Below are 19,296 nucleotides of genomic sequence, written 5' to 3' on the forward strand. Positions count from 1 at the left end.
AGTTGTGGCACGCGGGCTCAGTAGTTGTGGCTCACGGGCTCTAGAGTGCAGGCTTAGTAGTTGTGGTGCATGGGATTAGTTGCTCTGCAGCATGTGGGATCTTCCCAGACAGGGCTTGAACCTGTGTCCCCTGCACTGGCAGGTGGATTCCTAACCACTACACCACCAGGGAAGTCCCAATAAATTTTTTTTAAAAAGATGCTCAAAATCGCTAATTATTAGAGAAATTCAAATCAAAAGTACAATGAGGTACCACCTCACAACAGTCAGAATGGCCATGATTGGACGAGGGGAAGATGGCATAAGAGTAAGACGCGGAGATCACCATCCTCCCCATAGTTACACCAGAGATACATCTACACGTGGAACAACTCCTACAGAACACCTACTGAATGCTGGCAGAAGACCTCAGGCCTCCCAAAAGGCAAGAAACTCCCCACGTACCTGGGTAGGGCAAAAGAAAAAACAGAGATAAAAGAATAGGGACGGGACCTGCACCAGTGGGAGGGAGCTGTGAAGGAGGAAAGGTTTCCACACACTAGGAAGCCCCTTCATGGGCGGAGACTGCGGGTGGCGGAGGGGGGTAGCTTCGGAGCCGCGGAGAAGTGCACATTAACAGGGGTGCGGAAGACAAAGCGGGGAGGTTCCCGCACAGAGGATCGGTGCCGACCAGCACTCACCAGCCCGAGAGGCTTGTCTGGTCCCCCGCCGGGGCAGGCGGGGCTGGGAGCTGAAGCTTGGGCTTCGGTCCCAGCGCTGGGAGAGGACTGGGGTTGGCGGCGTGAACACAGCCTGAAGGGGTTAGTGCACCACGGCTAGCCGGGAGGGAGTCTGGGAAAAGGTCTGGAGCTGCCGAAGAAGCAAGAGACTTCTTCTTCCCTCTTTGTGTCCTGGTGCGCAAGGAGAGGGGATTGAGAGCGCTGCTTAAAGGAGCTCCAGAGACGGGCGTGAGCCGCGGCAAAAGCGCAGACCCCAGAGACGGGCATGAGATGCTAAGGCTGCTGCTGCCGCCACCAAGAAGCCTGTGTGCGAGCACAGGTCACTCTCCACACCCCTCTTCCGGGGAGCCTGTGCAGCCCGCCACTGCCAGGGTCCCGGGATCCAGGGACAGCTTCTCCGGGAGAACTCACGGCGCGCCTCACGCTGGTGCAACGTCATGCTGGCCTCTGCCGCCGCAGGCCCGCCCCACACTCCGTGCCGCCCCCCCCGCCCCGCCCTGAGTGAGCCAGAGCCCCCGAATCAGCGGCTCCTTTAACCCCGTCCTGTCTGAGTGAAAAACAGACGCCCTCCAGCGACCTACACGCAGAGGTGGGGCCAAATCCAAAGCTGAGCCCCTGGGAGCTGTGAGAACAAAGAAGAGAAAGGGAAATCTCTCCCAGCAGCCTCAGAAGCAGCAGATTAAAGCTCCACAATCAACTTGATGTATGTACCCTGCATCTGTGGAATACCTGAATAGACAACGAGTCATCCTAAATTGAGGAGGTGGACTTTGAGAGCAAGATTTATGATATTTTCCCCTTTTCCTCTTTTTGTGAGTGTGTATGTGTATGCTTCTGTGTGAGATTTTGTCTGTATAGCTTTGCTTCCACCATTTGTCCTAGGGTACTATCCGTCCGTTTTTTTTGTTTTTTAATATTTTTTCTTAATAATTAATTTTAATCATTTTATTTTATTTTACTTTGTTTTCTTTCCTCCCTCTCTCCCTCCCTCCCTACCTCCCTTCCTTCCTTCCCTCCTTCCCTCCCTCCTTTAGACAACGAATCATCCCAAATTGAGGAGGTGGACTTTGAGAGCAAGATTTATGATTTTTACCCCTTTCCTCTTTTTGTGAGGGTGTAGGTGTATGCTTCTATATGGGAATTTGTCTGTATAGCTTTGCTTCCACCATTTGTCCTAAGGTTCTATCTGTCCATTTAAAAAAAATTTTTTTTCTTAATAATTATTTTTTAATTTAACAACTTTATTATATTTTACTTTATTTTATTTTACTTAATCTTCTTTTTTCCTTCCTTCCCTCCTTCCTTCCTTCCTCCCTCCTTTCTTTCTTTCCTTCTTTCTTTCTTCCTTCCTTCTTCCTTCCTTCCCTCCTTTCTTTCTTCTCCTAATTCTTTCTCTCTACTTTTTCTCCCTTTTATTCTGAGCCGTGTGGATGAAAGGCTCTTGGTGCTGCAGCCAGGAGTCAGTGCTGTGCCTCTGAGGTGGGAGAGCCAACTTCAGGACACTGGTCCACAAGTGACCTCCCAGCTCCACATAATATCAAATGGTGAAAATCTCCCAGAGATCTCCATCTCAACACCAGCACCCAGCTTCACTCAACGACCAGCAAGCTACAGTGTGGGACACCCTATGCCAAGCAACTAGCAAAACAGGAACACAACCGCACCCATTAGCAGAGAGGCTGCCTAAAATCATAATAAGTCCACAGACACCCCAAAACACCACCAGACGCGGACCTGCCCACCAGAGAGACAAGATCCAGCCTCATCCACCAGAACACAGGCACTAGTCCCCTCCACCAGGAAGCCTACACAACCCACTGAACCAACCTTAGCCACTGGGGACAGACACAAAAAACAACAGGAACTACGAACCTGCAGTCTGCAAAAAGGAGACCCCAAACACAGTAAGATAAGCAAAAGGAAAAGACAGAAAAACACACAGCAGATGAAGGAGCAAGATAAAAACCCACCAGACCTAACAAATGAAGAGGAAATAGGCAGTCTACCTGAAAAAGAATTCAGAATAATGATAGTAAAGATGATCCAAAATCTTGGAAATAGAATAGACAAAATGCAAGAATCAGTTAACAAGGACCTAGAAGAACTAAAGAGGAAACAAACAATGATGAACAACACAATAAATGAAATGAAAAATACTCTAGATGGGATCAACAGCAGAATAACTGAGGCAGAAGAACGGATAAGTGACCTGGAAGATAAAATAGTGGAAATAACGACTGCAGAGCAGAATAAAGGAACAAGAATGAAAAGAACTGAGGACAGTCTCAGAGACCTCTGGGACAACATTAAATGCACCAACATTCGAATTATAGGGGTTCCAGAAGAAGAAGAGAAAAAGAAAGGGACTGAGAAAATATTTGAAGAGATTATAGTTGAAAACTTTCTTATATGGGAAAGGAAATAGTTAATCAAGTCCACAAAGCACAAAGAGTCCCATACAGGATAAATCCAAGGAGAAATACGCCAAGACACATATTAATCAAACTGTCAAAAATTAAATACAAAGAAAGCATATTAAAAGCAGCAAGGGAAAAACAACAAACAACACACAAGGGAATCCCCATAAGGTTAACAGCTGATCTCTCAGCAGAAACAAGGGAGTGGCAGGACATATTGAAAGTGTTGAAGGAGAAAAACCTGCAACCAAGATTACTCTACCCAGCAAGGATCTCATTCAGATTTGATGGAGAAATTAAAACCTTTACAGACAAGCAAAAGCTGAGAGAGTTCAGCACCACCAAACCAGCTCTACAACAACTGCTAAATGTACTTCTCTAGGCAAGAAACACAAGAGAAGGAGAAGACCTACAATAACGAACCCAAAACAATTTAGAAAATGGGAATAGGAACATACATATCGATAATTACCTTAAATGTAAATGGACTAAATGCTCCCACCAAAAGACACAGATTGGCTGAATGGATACAAAAGCAAGACGCATATATTTGCTGTCTACAAGAGACCCACTTCAGACCTAGAGACACATACAGACTGAAAGTAAGGGAATGGAAAAAGATATTCCATGCAAATGGAAACCAAAAGAGAGCTGGAGTAGCAATTCTCATATCAGACAAAATAGACTTTAAAATAAAGACTATTAGAAGAGACAAAGAAGGCCACTACATAATGATCAAGGGATCGATCCAAGAAGAAGATATAACAATTGTAAATATTTATGCACCCAACATAGGAGCACCTCAATACATAAGGCAAATACTAACAGCCATAAAAGGGGAAATTGACAGTAACACATTCATAGTAGGGGACTTTAACACCCCACTTTCACCAATGGACAGATCATCCAAAATGAAAATCAATAAGGAAACACAAGCTTTGAATGATACATTAAACAAGATGGACTTAATTGATATTTATAGGACACTCCATCCAAAAACAACAGAATACACATTTTTCTCAAGTGCTCATGGAACATTCTCCAGGATAGATCATATCTTGGGTCACAAATCAAGCCTTGGTAAATTTAAGAAAATTGAAATTGTATCAAGTATCTTTTCCGACCACAACGCCATGAGACTAGATATCAATTACAGGAAAAGATCTGTAAAAAATACAAACACATGGAGGCTAAACAATACAATACTTAATAACGAAGAGATCATTGAAGAAATCAAAGAGGATATCAAAAAATACCTAGAAACAAGTGACAATGGAGACACGACGACTCAAAACCTATGGGATGCAGCAAAAGCAGTTCTAAGAGGGAAGTTTATAGCAATACAAGCCCACCTTAAGAAGCAGGAAACATCTCGAATAAACAACCTACCCTTGCACCTAAAGCAATTAAAGAACAAAAAAACCCCAAAGTTAGCAGAAGGAAAGAAATCATAAAAATCAGATCAGAAAGAAATGAAAAAGAAATGAAGGAAACAATAGCAAAGATCAATAAAACTAAAAGCTGGTTCTCTGAGAAGATAAACAAAATAGATAAACCATTAGCCAGACACATCAAGAAAAAAAGGGAAAACACTCAAATCAATAGATGTAGAAATGAAAAAGGAGAAGTAACAACTGACACTGCAGAAATACAAAAGATCATGAGAGATTACTACAAGCAACTCTATGCCAATAAAATGGACAACCTGGAAGAAATGGACAACTTCTTAGAAATGCACAACCTGCCAAGACTGAATCAGGAAGAAATAGAAAATATGAACAGACCAATCACAAGCACTGAAATTGAAACTGTGATTAAAAATCTTCCAACAAACAGAAGTCCAGGACCAGATGGCTTCACAGGCGAATTCTATCAAACATTTAGAGAAGAGCTAACACCTATCCTTCTCAAACTCTTCCAAAATATAGCAGAGGGAGGAACACTCCCAAATTCATTCTACGAGGCCACCATCACCTTGATACCAAAACCAGACAAGGATGTCACAAAGAAAGAAAACTACAGGCCAATATCACTGATGAACAGAGATGCAAAAATCCTCAACAAAATACTAGCAAACAGAATCCAACAGCACATTAAAAGGATCATACACCTTGATCAAGTGGGGTTTATTCCAGGAATGCAAGGATTCTTCAATATATGCAAATCAACGTGATAAACCATATTAACAAATTGAAGGAGAAAAACCATATGATCATCTCAATAGATGCAGAGAAAGCTTTTGACAAAATTCAACACCCATTTATGATAAAAACCCTGCAGAAAGTAGGCATAGAGGGAACTTTCCTCAACATGATAAAGGCCATATATGACAAACCCACAGCCAACATCATCCTCAATGGTGAAAAACTGAAAGCATTTCCACTAAGATCAGGAACAAGACAAGGTTGCCCACTCTCACCACTCTTATTCAACATAGTTCTGGAAGTTTTAGCCACAGCAATCGGAGAGATAAAGGAAATAAAAGGAATCCAAATCGGAAAAGAAGAAGTAAAGCGTCACTGTTTGCAGATGACATGATACTATACATAGAGAATCCTAAAGATGCTACCAGAAAACTACTAGAGCTAATCAATGAATTTGGTAAAGTTGCAGGATACAAAATTAATGCACAGAAATCTCTTGCATTCCTATACACTAATGATGAAAAATCTGAAAGTGAAATCAAGAAAACACTCCTATTTACCACTGCAACAAAAAGAATAAAATATCAGGAATAAACCTACCTAAGGAGACAAAAGACCTGTATGCAGAAAATTATAAGACACTGATGAAAGAAATTAAAGATGATACAAATAGATGGAGAGATATACCATGTTCTTGGATTGGAAGAATCAACATTGTGAAAATGACTCTACTACCCAAAGCAATCTACAGATTCAGTGCAATCCCTATCAAACTACCACCGGCATTTTTCACAGAACTAGAACAAAAAATTTCACAATTTGTATGGAAACACAAAAGACCCCGAATAGCCAAAGCAATCTTGAGAACGAAAATCGGAGCTGGAGGAATCAGGCTCCCTGACTTCAGACTATACTACAAAGCTACAGTAATCAAGACAGTATGGTACTGGCACAAAAACAGAAAGATAGATCAATGGAACAGGATAGAAAGCCCAGAGATAAACCCATGCACATATGGACACCTTATCTTTGATAAAGGAGGCAGGAATGTACAGTGGAGAAAGGACAGCCTCTTCAATAAGTGGTGCTGGGAAAACTGGACAGGTAGATGTAGAAGTATGAGATTGGATCACTCCATAACACCATACACAAAAATAAGCTCAAAATGGATTAGAGACCTAAATGTAAGGCCAGAAACTATCAAACTCTTAGAGGAAAACATAGGCAGAACACTCTATGACATAAATCACAGCAAGATCCTTTTTAACCCACCTCCTAGAGAAATGGAAATAAAAACAAAAATAAACAAATGGAACCTAACGAAACTTCAAAGCTTTTGCACAGCAAAGGAAACCATAAACAAAATGAAAAGACAACCCTCAGAATGGGAGAAAGTATTTGCAAATGAAGCAACTGACAAAGGATTGATTTCCAAAAATTACAAGCAGCTCATGCAGCTCAATAACAAAAAAACAAACAACCCAATCCAAAAATGCGCAGAAGACCTAAACAGACATTTCTCCAAAGAAGATATACATAGTGCCAACAAACAGATGAAAGAATGCTCAACATCATTAATCATTAGAGAAATGCAAATCAAAACTATAATGAGATATCATCTCACACCAGTCAGAATGGCCATTATCAAAAAATCTAGAAACAATAAATGCTGGAGAGGGTGTGGAGAAAAGGGAACACTCCTGCACTGCTGGTGGGAATGTGACTTGGTTCAGCCACTATGGAGAACAGTATGGAGCTTCCTTAAAAAACTACAAATAGAACTACCATATGACCCAGCAATCCCACTACTGGACATATACCCTGAGAAAACCATAATTCAAAAAGAGTCATGTACCAAAATGTTCATTGCAGCTCTATTTACAATAGCCCAGAGATGGAAACAACCTAAGTGCCCATCATCCGATGAATGGATAAAGAAGATGTGGCACATATATACAATGGAATATTACTCAGCCATAAAAAGAAACGAAATTGAGCTATTTGTAATGAGGTGGATAGACCTAGAGTCTGTCATACAGAGTGAAGTAAGTCAGAAAGAGAAAGACAAATACCGTATGCTAACACATATATATGGAATTTAAGAAAAAAATGTCATGAAGAACCTAGGGGTAAGACAGGAATAAAGACACAAACCTACTGGAGAACGGACTTGAGGATATGGGGAGGGGGAAAGGTGAGCTGTGACAAAGCGAGAGAGAGGCATGGACATATATACACTACCAAACGTAAGGTAGATAGCTAGTGGGAAGCAGCCGCATAGCACAAGGAGATCAGCTCGGTGCTTTGTGACTGCCTGGAGGGGTGGGATAGGGACGGTGGGAGGGAGGGAGACGCAAGAGGGAAGAAATATGGGAACATATGTATATGTATAACTGATTCACTTTGTTATAAAGCAGAAACTAACACACCATTGTAAAGCAATTATACCCCAATAAAGATGTTAAAAAAAAAAAAGCATGGCCATGATTGAAAACTACAAATAACAAATTCTGGAGAGGGTGTGGAAATACGGTAACCCTCCTGCACTGTTGGTGGGAATGTAAGTTGGTGCAGCCACTGTGGAAAAACAGTATGGAGGTTCTCAGAAAACGGAAAATAGAACTACCATATGATCCAGCAATCCCATTCCTTGGCATATATCCAGACAAAACTCTAATCTGCACCCATATGTTCACTGCCGCACTATTCACAATAGCCAAGACATGGAAACAACCTAAATGTCCATCCACAGATGAATGGATAAAGAAGATGTGGTACATATATACCACGGAATAATACTCAGCCATAAAAAAGAAATAATGCCATTTGCAGCAACATGGATGCAACTAGAGATTATCATACTAAGTGAAGTCAGAAAGAGAAAGACAAATACCATATGATATCACTTATATGTGGAATCTAAAATATGACACAATGAACCTATCTACAAAACGGAAAGAGACTCAGGGACACAGAGAACAGACCTGTGGTTGCCGAGGGGGGAGAGGTGGGGGAGGGATGGAGTGGAAGGTTGGGATTAGCAGATGTAAACTATTATTTATGAAATGGATAAACAACAAGATCCAACTGTATAGTACACAGGACTATATTCAGTATCCTATGATAAACCATAGGATATTTTAAAAAAAGAATATTTAAAAAATATTTTTAAAAGAATATTACAAAAGGAATGTATATTTATGTATAAATGAATCACTTTGCTGCACAGCAGAAATGAACACAACACTGTAAATCAACTACACTTCAAAAAAATAAATTAAAAAAAAAGCAACACCCCCACCCCCAAAATAAAACAAACAAAAAAAGACAATAGCAAAATCACGCTTACCTCAAACAATGAAAACATGCCAACCCTTCCACAAGAGAGGCAGGAAAAAAAATATTATTAAAAAAATACCCTGGGATCCAGGCCAAACCAAACAGGTCAGCCGGCAGGACACGGCCCCTGGCTGCCAGTCTGTGACCCCTGGATGAGGCAATCTGCTGGGTGGAATTCTGACCCACACTCCAAAATCTGCCTGAAGTCACTTGGTAATAAACAGTGTCTCCCTACAGAGGTGGCAGGCTGCAAAAGGCCAGGTCAAACTCAGCAGTTCAACCCTGATCTGATCACAGAGCCCCAGGGATCCCGGCTCCCCATGCCACCCTCCCCACCCTGCCTTCCCCAGCAGGCAGGGACTGATCCCTCAGGAGCTCTGACCCTGGAGCCCCTCCTTGAGCTTCGGTGTTCTCAGGGCGCAGGGCCTGGGCACCTCCACTTGCTGGCTTTAGGAACTCAAAGTTCAGGAACACCAGAGACTTGCCAGTGAGCCCATCCCTGGTCACCACGAAGGGCATCATCTCTCCCAGCCTGCAGTGAGGGCCCCGTCACCGCAGTGAGGGAGCACCCACCAGACTTATCAGAGCGCCTGCTGGCGTTTCTCCCCCACACTAGACTCTCCCGGAGGGCAGGGCCTAGGGTCTCACCATCCCTGTCCTCGGGACTCATCAGGGACTATAACCCCTGACACCCAGGGCCCGCAAAACCTGCCACAGCCATTCTAAAATCTTAGCCTCAGGGCCTTATCCTTGAGAAAGCTGTGTGGGTGTGCTGGAGCCAGGCTGTGGGGTAAAGGCTCTCCAGGACTGTGCACAACAGGCTCACACATTTAGCCATCAGATCCTGGTCACCCACCACAGCCCGGTCTTGAGAGTCTAGAGTCTGGGGTCCTTCAGTCGAGCCAAGCATCCATCTCTGCGTTTTCAGTGTCTGAGAGACCTGTCATCAAGATAAAACACCCTCCTCTTATTAGGAATTTTAATCCCTCACTCCAGCACCCCAGGCAGTACTGGTTCTGCCAACCGAGCAGATAGATGGTTTCCAGAAAACAGAAAGTGGCAGTTAAAACTACCATGAGGGTGTTCAAGTATGAAACTTATTAAGTATATGTTCTGCTTTCGGAAGGGAAAACGATTCATGTAGTGGGGAAGCCTTTTGAGACAGAAGAACCTGAGTTTTTAGATCCAGGTTCTAGCTGTGAAAGCTTGGGATGATTCCTTACCCTCAAGGAGCCTCTGTTTCCTCATCTGTGAAATGGGGTAACACTACCTAGCTCATAGGGCAGCTGCGCAAAATAAATGAGATGAGGGATGTACAAGGGCCAAATCCTCCTCCCCCCAAATGAGGCAGACAGCGTTTTACACGTGATCACTTTTTAAAATGATCAATGGTATGGACTGAGTTGTTCCACCCTGCCCCCTAATTCATACAACCCTGGTGGCAGTATTTGGAGAGAGGGCCTATAGCGAAGTAATTAAGGTTAAATGAGGTCATATAGGTGTGGCCCTGATCCAATAGGATCAGTGTCCTTATAAGCAGAGACACTAAAAAGCTCCCAGGTGAAGCACAAGTCCCTCTGTCCCTGATATCAAACAGGACACTCCTCATCCCAAACATGTATGAAGAAGGCTCCAAACTGAGTGTAGAGTCTTCTAGGCCAGTGCTCCTCCAACTCTAATGTGCACCAGGGATCATGTTAAATATGCAGATTCTGATCCACAGGTTTGGGGTGAGGCTGGAGAATCTGTTCCTAACAAGTCCCCAGGGGATCTTGATGCTGCTGGTCTGCGGGCTACACTTTTGAGTAGCAAGGTCCTTAGACTGCAATGTTATTTCCCCACCAAAAATGTATGAACATTCATTCATTCATTTAGATGCCAACCGTCAAATGCTGCCAGGCACTGTGCTAAATGCTGAGGATAAATAAAACGGGGTCTCTGCTCTTAAGGAGTTTATAGTCCAGTGAAGGCCTAAGGGGTTTCCCTGATTCCACAAGCCAAGGGCAATGTCAAACACAAAATGAACCCCATTAAAGACAAAGCCCTTCCAGAACAGCCTGCAGAGTGAGAGCCCTTACACAAGATGTGTTGGAGGCAACGATAATGCTGAGATGAACACCTCTATTCAAGGACTCAACCGACGACTCAAGCTATGATAAAACTGAACATTCCTGGGAAACAGAGTGGGTGATGGACAAAACACGTGTCACTGTCGCGTCAGCTGATAAAACCACGGCTATGGAGCCAAGTCTATACATCAGCTCTGGGTCTCCTACTCATTATAGCAATACTTATCATTACGACTTGCTGGCACTGGCGAGAGTCAGGGTAACCACCACTAGTGGTGGGAAAAGAGAGCATTCAAGAAAGTGGTGCTTGATGAGAGAAGCAGCTAGGTGGTTCTGGACATACTGGATGTTAGAGCTGAATGTGAGGGTCCTCTTAGCAAAATCCAAACCCTTTAGCCGAGGAGGAAACTAAAACCCAAAGCAGTTAAAGCAGTGGTTCTCAACCGGGGTGACTGTCCATCCCCACAGGACATTAGGCAGTGTTTCTGGAGAGATTTTTGGTTGTACAACTGATGGAAAGCTACTGGTGTCTAGTGGACAGAGACCTGGGATGCTGCTAAAAATCCTCTAGTGCACAGGACAGCCCACCACAACCAAGAATTATCTGTCCCAAAATGTCAACATTGCTGAGATTAAGAAACCCTGAGTTAAGGAACTTGCTGGAGGTCAAAGAATGTCACACCACAGACTAGATTAGAGGGGTCCAAGAGAGCATTCGGTAGTGCCGGAAATGTTCCAAACTCTACACTGTCCATTATGGTCTCTGACAGCCACATGTGGCTACTGAACATGTCAGATATGGGTAGTGTGACTGAAGAACTCGATTTAAATTTTTTATTTTGTCTTTAATAATTTAAATGTAAACAGCCAAGCATGGCCAGTGGCTACCCTATTGGACAGGGCAGGACTACAGTCCGTATTTCCTGACGCCCAGACTGGCATTCTTTCAGTTTCACAGCCTGCTCTTTTCCACTCTTCTGAAGTGACCCACCCACCAGACTTTATCACAACGATCTGGCTGGAAAAAATACAAAAGTAAGATAACAGCAGACAAATCTTAAAATGTTCACAAACATCTTGTTTTGTGGATTGCAAAAAAAGCAAAACGTCAGATCATGGTTACACATACAGTGGTCCCCCGTCATCCGAGGTTTCAGTTACCAGTGGTCAACCGCAGGTCCAAAATATTAAATGGAGAATTCCAGAAATAAACAATTTCTAAGTTTTAAACTATATGCTGTTCTGAGTGGTGAGGTGAAATCTCCTGCTGTCTCACCAGAACATGAATCATCCGTTTCTCCAGCACATCTATGCTGTATATGATATCTACCCATCTAGTAGGGTTATCAGATCGACTGTCGGTATCGCAGTGCTTATGTTCAAATAGCCCTTATTTTACTTAATAATGGCCCTAAAGTGCAAGGCTAGTGATGCTGGCCATTGGGATATTCTCTTCCTGTGCCTAATTTATAAATTAAACTTTATCATACATATGTATGTATAGGAAAAAACAGTATATATAGAGTTTGCTACCATGCAAGGTTTCAGGCATCCACTGGGTGTCTGGGGACGTATCTCCCACAGATAAGAGGGTCCTACTGAACACGTAATAAGACTGCAGAAACAAGAAAGGTCAAATTATTCCTACTTCCGCTTGCACGGAAGCGTGATAAGACAGAGGTAAAACAAACAGCCCTCTGAGCCTTGAGGTTTTGGCTTATTTCTCCACTTGGTCAACTAACTATCCCCTTCACTTCTCAGAAGCTGGGTAAGAAATGAGGCAGGTCAACATCCTTAGCAAATTCTCACGCTTCCCATCTCCCTCGCATCAGAGGCCAGTCTCTGATTTGCTCGTTTTGATGGAGACCACACTGAGGACGCATCTGTGTTAAGCACCAGATATACGTTACGGCGCTACATTCTCACCGCAGCCCTAAGCAGCACACATACATTACGTCGCTTCATTCTCACGGCAGCCCCTTCGGGGTACCAGGAGGTTAAATAATTTGGCCCACGTCACACAGTCAGAAGCAAAGCTGGGACTGCCAATCTCCTGCTCTTAAGCACGGCCCTAAGGGCCTGAAACCTGGAGTACCAACACTGGCTGCATAGGCGTGAGGAGCTGCCCGGAGGAGCGGGACCCCTGCAGAACCAGGACGGAGGCCCGGCTCCGCTCTCCACGCCTATCCCGGGTGCCCGCGGCTCTTACCTGTCTATCTCCAGCGCTGCCACCACCTTCAGCTTTCGTAGAGCTTGTCACTGAAGGCGCGCATGGTGTTGGGCGTGAGCAGCGCGAAATCCTTCTCGGGGTTCATGGTGGCAGCTCGGGGCGTTCCCCGGAGCCCCGCGACTCCTCAGCCCGCGGCAGCCCGGGCCGCGCCGGGGCTAGGGGAGTCTGCGGCTCCGCGCTGCCTCCGGCGCCGGCTCACGGACCACGCCGCCCCGGGCCGCCTGACTCGCTCCGCCGCCGCCGCCGCCGCCGCGCGCCGCCTCGGAACCGGGGCCAGGTCCCCGTCTCCGCACACCTGCCCTCGACCGCCCAACCGGTCAGGAGTCCCACTTGGAACCCGCACCGCAGCTCTTAAAGGGTAACAGCCATCTTACTTGAATCAGGTGAGTCTGCAGCGCCTTCCGCCTTCCGGCGCTAGGACCCGCCCCTCTCCAGCCACGCTTCCGCACGCACCAGCAGGGTGTTTGGCCACGCCCCACACGGCTTCACCTTCTACCCTTACACTCCAGCTTTCGACCCCAACAGCCTGAGTCTGGTTTGAGACCTGCTTAATTGGGCCTGTATTACATGCAGGCAACTGCCCGCACGTGGTAGGCTTGGCACTTGGTGGGCTTCTGTAGATGTTCGTGAGAACGAAGGGGCTCCTGGAGCCTGACTCGCTTAGGATAATTTATTCTATACTTACTGAATCTGCTAGTTCATTCACTACTTAGTCACCAGTCAATATCTCATATGCCAAAGTTTCCCGCATTGGAGTAACACCATCTTGATTTTCGCTATGTCCTAGCCACTTGTACTGTTATTTTAAAAGTACTTTCTAATCAACTCACTTTAAAAAAATCTTAAATTCATTCTTTAGCCTTGCTTATGCCTTAAAATCATGGGTTTGAGTAGTGACATATTTTTCTAAAACATATAAATTGCAATTAAAAACAGAACTATCTGCCTACCATCTAAAATCTCAGGTACCAGCAGTGGCTGTCACCTCACCATTTGGGACTCAGGATGTGTTTATCATGCTCTGATACCTTGCAGGGCTGGGTTACAGACAGCAGAAGCCCCAAATGTGTTGATTGCAGGCCTCCAGGTGCAGCCACTATAAAGCGGCCCCTCCAAGTGCTTTGAAGTTTCACACTAAATGGTGGAACAGAAGCTGAAGCTGTGTGATAAAAACCACTTTATGGATGCAGTGTGGCTAAAGATACAGTAACAGGGAGATGCATCAGAGTTCCTTATCATAAGCTTCCATATTGAACAGGGACTTAGGGCAAAGCTATAATACCACAGTGGAACCCAATGAGGATTAATACTGTTAAAAAACAAAATTCAGCTGAGTAAATTTGAGGATCTAATTGGCTTTATTCAACAATTCATGACTCTGGCAGCATCCCATCTAGCAGACAGGAGCTTCAAGGAGCTCAACAAAATGGAAGGCTTTTATAGGCAGAAGGGGGTGGCAGCTAGGAATGAAGTGGATTGTTTCAGGCATGTCACCTTCCTTTGGGGAAGGGGGGTGTTTATCATGCAGATTACTTCACCAGAGCTGATCAGGTAATTCCAGATTAACTAGTTAAAGTTCATATTGCTGGGAGAAGCTGAAACTACAAGTAGGTTAGATGTTAAGTCTTGGTTTGCTGACATGAGTTTAGCACAAGTGAATCAATTTGGGGCCTGTTTCTTTTTTTTAACAATATGAAATAACACTGGTCGTACTTTTTTCTAATGCGTGAAAAGCAGTCCTGTAAAGCGTATAACAGTCTTGAAAATGGAGTGTTATCCTCAATCAACAGATCAGAATCTATGGGACACAAGTGAGGGGCTATGGTACATAGAATTCGAAGATGGTCCCTAAGAGTCCCACCCTTTTTGCTATACACCCTGGGCAATCCCCTCCCTTCAACTGTGATTAAGTCTTGTAAATATGATGGACTGTCATTCTAACAATTGTCATGTTATATAGCAGAAGATATTTTGCAGAGCTAATTAATGTCCCTAATCAGTTGACTTTGAGTTACTAAAAAGGGAGATTATCCTGGGTGGGCCTGACCTAATCAGCAGAGGCCTTAAAAGAAGTTAGGAGAGATTTTAAATGGGAGAGATATTGTTCTGCTGGCCCTGAGGAGTCGATAATAACAACAGTGAACTGTCTATGATGGATCACTTGGTAAGGACCTGAGAGTGGTCTTTCGTTGCTAAAATTGGTCCCCTGTTGTCAGTTGCCAAGAAAATGATACGTCAGTGAAATGGCTGCCAGGGAATGAATATTGTCAACACAGAGGGAGTTTGGAAGATAATCTTTCCCCAGTTCAGCCTCCAGATGAGGATGCAGCTGGCTGGCATGTTGATTTCAGCCCGTGGGAGCCTGAACCAAGAACCCAATTTAGTACCTTTTGGACTCCTAACCCATGGCAACTGAGATAAGACATTTGTGTTGTTTTAAGCTGCTAGATTTGTGATAATCTGTTATGCAGCCATAGAAAACAAATACAGGAGCTATCCCCCAACTCAGCAAGTCATGGGGTAATTGTGTCTAGAAAAATCTGTGAAAAATGTGCTTTCCTTTACTGGTGGGGTTTTCACAGCTTTTAAAACCCTTGCCAACACAATCTGACAAATGAAGGTGGGTGCACCAACAACCTGAAAACTGCCCCCAATACAGATTCATCTCCAGAAGAAAATGTATTGCTTAATAGGTTCCTCCCCTTACCTTGATACCAAGTAGCACTGATAAGGACATTTCTAAATGTCTTGCGAAGTTTTTGTCTTTAGAATTTTGATGATGGTTGAGGTAAAACAATGCAAAAAAAAATCAATGGGAATGATTTGGATCTATTTCTTTAGTGTGTATTCATTTCCACTAGATCCATATCTAACATAATATTTCATCTGTTTCTTTTCCTGTTTGGTTTGGCTTTTTCTTAAAGGTGAAGTGAATTTCCCATGGGTCATAATGTGATACAATTTTTTAACAATTGAAACAGTAAGGAAATGTTTTTTTACTAGAAGCAACTCTTTTCTTCTGTAATCACATTCTGGCCTAGGTTGCTAAGAAACCAGTTTTTCATTCAAGGCTGAAACCAATGCTTTGTCCTACCTTTAGTTCAGAAGTTCCTGAAAATAACGGTTACTTTTTTTTCCTGACATCTTGGAAAATGTCAGCTAGTTAAGGTTATTTATGCATAATTGGACTGGCGTTGGTACTGAGAATAAAGCCCAAGGGCCACCATTGCCTTCTCTATGTGCTCACTTCTCCTCTGTCCCTGGTGGCCAGGCCTGCCGTGCTCAGACTCTTCCAGACTAGTGGATAATTAGTATGTCTGGTTGCACAGTGGCCATCATGTCACAGTTATAACTCATCTGCACATACGTGTGATGAGGCCTGGTTGGTGTTACATAACTTATGGGCATTGTTGCAAGAGGGTGCTGGTGACACTGTAAGAAACTGAACCCGAATCTTGAATTGCACAAAGCAGTTTCTCCAACAGCAGTGTGGTTTTGCTGGAGTGTCAGGGCAACATGTTGAGGCCCAGTATGAGAGGTTTGGGAGATCCCAAACTTGGGATTTCTTCAGATCCAGCAGGCCCTCATGATGTCACAGTATAATCACCTCTGACCTGAGGCAGGACTCGCCCAAAGAAGTGGTTAGACTTAGGATGCCACACTCACCAGGGCCTCTGTGTCGAACAGTGTCAGGGGGCCTCATTCACGTTGTTTTCCGTGCACAATGGTCTCTGGGATTGTGCCACCTGGGCCCTGATATTTTCTGAACACCCCCCAGTGAGATGTCTCCTGGTTTCCTTTGCTGAGAATGCGTCCTTTCAAATGTAACTTCCATTACCTTTCGTCAGAATGCTTGTTTTCACTAAGCCTCCCCTTCAGTTCTCTGCTGAGCGACATTCCAAACTTGCCAATATGAAACGATTTTGTCATTGCCTTTTTTGAGGCCAAGAAAACATAAGAACCACCTATAGGAAAGCGATGTACCCCATCTCAAGTCATCCGGGAAGGGGGTTCATGCTGGGGCAGGGTCTGAGCTGGTTGCTTGGTCCCAGGGAGGCCGGTCTGCCTCCTCACTCCAGGCCTGACTGAGGCTTGGGCTCTAGACTCAGTGGCCTGGGGGGAGCTGGAGCGGGGCTGAAGGAGGGGAGCTGCCCCTGGCCACCTAAAGGCACCATTTTGCAGGTGGTGACACTGGGAAGTGGCCAGTTTCTGTAGCAGCCAGTGTCTGGGGTGGTGGCTGGAGCCCTGCAGCCCCAAGGGAACATATCTGAGTCCTGACCTTCACAGTTAGAGGAATCTTTTTTTTTAAATTAATTAATTAATTTTTGGCTGCGTGGGGTCTTCGTTGCTGCGCGTGGGCTTTCTTTAGTTGTGGCGAGTGGGGGCTACTCTTCGTTGCGGTGTGTGGGCTTCTCATTGCGGTGGCTTCTCTTGTTGTGGAGCACAGACTTCTAGGTGAGCGGGCTTCAGTAGTTGTGGCTCGCAGGCTCAGCAGTTGCGGCCTGAGGGCTCTAGAGCGCAGGCTCAGTAGTTGTGGTGCACAGGCTTAGTTGCTCCGTGGCACATGGGATCTTCCCGGACCAGGGCTCGAACCTGTGTCCTCTGCATTGGCAGGCGGATTCCTAACCACTGCGCCACCAGGGAAGTCCCAGTTAGAGGAATCTTGAGTCTCATCAAACTCCGACTGTGACCGTGGGTGCTTTAGCCAACTTCTACACGGCTTCCTCCGTCTTTCCTGCAGTCTTAACGATTGTTTATCATACTAGGTTTAGAAGTGTTGAAAAGGCACCCGTTTAGAAGAAGGTGGTGGTGGGCCAACTGCTCCCCTCCCCCCAGCTCTGCCTCTGGGGAGTGGGTGGGAGGAGGGACTTTGCGGGGCAGGCAACCATTTCATTCACTTCGTCTGAAAGCAGAGTTGGTGAGATCCTCTCCAGGGCTCTAATGAAGAGCGTTAGGGCTGTGGATTCAGCAAAGTCTCAAGTTCTGCTGGTGCCTTTAAAGCAGTGCTCTGCACTGCAGTGTGCACACAACCCCCCTGGAGATGTCATTAAAATGCAGATTCTGGGGCTTCCCTGTTGGCGCAGTGGTTGAGAGTCCTCCTGCCGATGCAGGGGACACGGGTTCGTGCCCCGGTCTGGGAAGATCCCACATGTCACGGAGCGGCTGGGCCCGTGAGCCATGGCCGCTGAGCCTCAGCGTCCGGAGCCTGTGCTCCGCAGCGGGAGAGGCCACAACAGTGAGAGGCCCGCGTACCGCAAAAAAAAAAAAACCCCAAAACCAAACAAACAACAACAAAAAATGCAGATTCTGACTCAGTAGGTCTGGGGCCGGGCCTGAGAGCCTGAATTCCTAGCAAGTTCCCATGTGATGCTGATGTGAGGAGGCAGTGGCTTCAGATCAGCAGCAAACATCGCCCAGGACTTGGCAGAAATGCGAATTCTCGGGCCCGCCCAAACCTACTAAATAAGGCTCTCTGAGGGTGGCCCAGCAGTCTGTGGTTTAGCAAGTCCTTGGGGCGATTCTGATAGATACTAAATTTGAGAACCAGCGGTTTCTTCAGACTCCGTGTATTTGCCAGTTAGAAGACTAGCTCGTTGGGCTCTGTGCCTTCTCAGTTTGCTGCTTAGTGCGTTGTGTGCTCATTTAATCACTGGGCGTATCTGTAGTCTTGTTCTTTTGTCTTGATTCCTATCAGCAGGGTCTTCAGTGGCTACAAAAATGAACTATTGGGTCAACAAGGAAGATGGCGGAAGAGTAAGACGCGGAGATCACCTTCCTCCCCACAGATACACCAGAAATACATCTATCCGTGGAACAACTCCTACAGAACACCTACTGAACGCTGGCAGAAGACCTCAGACCTCCCAAAAGGCAAGAAACTCCCCACGTACCTGGGTAGGGCAAAAGAAAAAAAGAAAAAACAGAGACAAAAGAATAGGGACGGCACCTGCACCAGTGGGAGGGAGCTGTGAAGGAGGAAAAGTTTCCACACACTAGGAAGCCCCTTCGCGGGCGGAGACTGCGGGAGGCGGAGGGGGGAGCTTCGAAGCCGCGGAGGAGTGCACAGCAACGGGTGCAGAGGGCAAAGCGGGGAGATTCCCGCACAGAGGATCGGTGCCGACCGGCACTCACCAGCCCGAGAGGCTTGTCTGCTCACCCGCCGTGGCGGGCGGGGCTGCGAGCTGAGGCTCTGAGGCTCGGGTTTCGGTTTTGGTTTCCGACGGAGCACAGGGAGAGGACTGGGGTTGGCGGCTTGAACATAGCCTGAAGAGGTTGGTGCACCACGGCTAGCCGGGAGGGAGTCCGGGGAAAAGCCTGCACCTGCCGAAGAGGCAAGAGACTTTTTCTTCCCTCTTTGTTTCCTGGGGCGTGAGGAGA

General features: G+C 45.5%; 1 long non-coding RNA gene across 2 annotated transcripts in view; it reads right to left on the bottom strand.

Moving 5' to 3' along the window:
- LOC307179431 overlaps positions 1-19,296 on the bottom strand; it is a 55,599-nt gene that overhangs the window by 23,564 nt on the left and 12,739 nt on the right. The window contains exon 1 of one of the 2 annotated variants that reach the window (XR_013825386.1): positions 12,898-18,583. The exons of the other annotated variant lie outside the window; for it this stretch is intronic. This is a non-coding gene — a long non-coding RNA (uncharacterized lncRNA). Of the gene's footprint in view, positions 1-12,897; positions 18,584-19,296 lie in introns of those variants that run through there. 2 annotated transcript variants of the gene reach the window in all.

The sequence above is a fragment of the Stenella coeruleoalba genome (genome assembly GCF_951394435.1).
Source record: "Stenella coeruleoalba genome assembly, chromosome: 20".
In the NCBI taxonomy this organism is placed as follows: domain Eukaryota; kingdom Metazoa; phylum Chordata; class Mammalia; order Artiodactyla; family Delphinidae; genus Stenella; species Stenella coeruleoalba.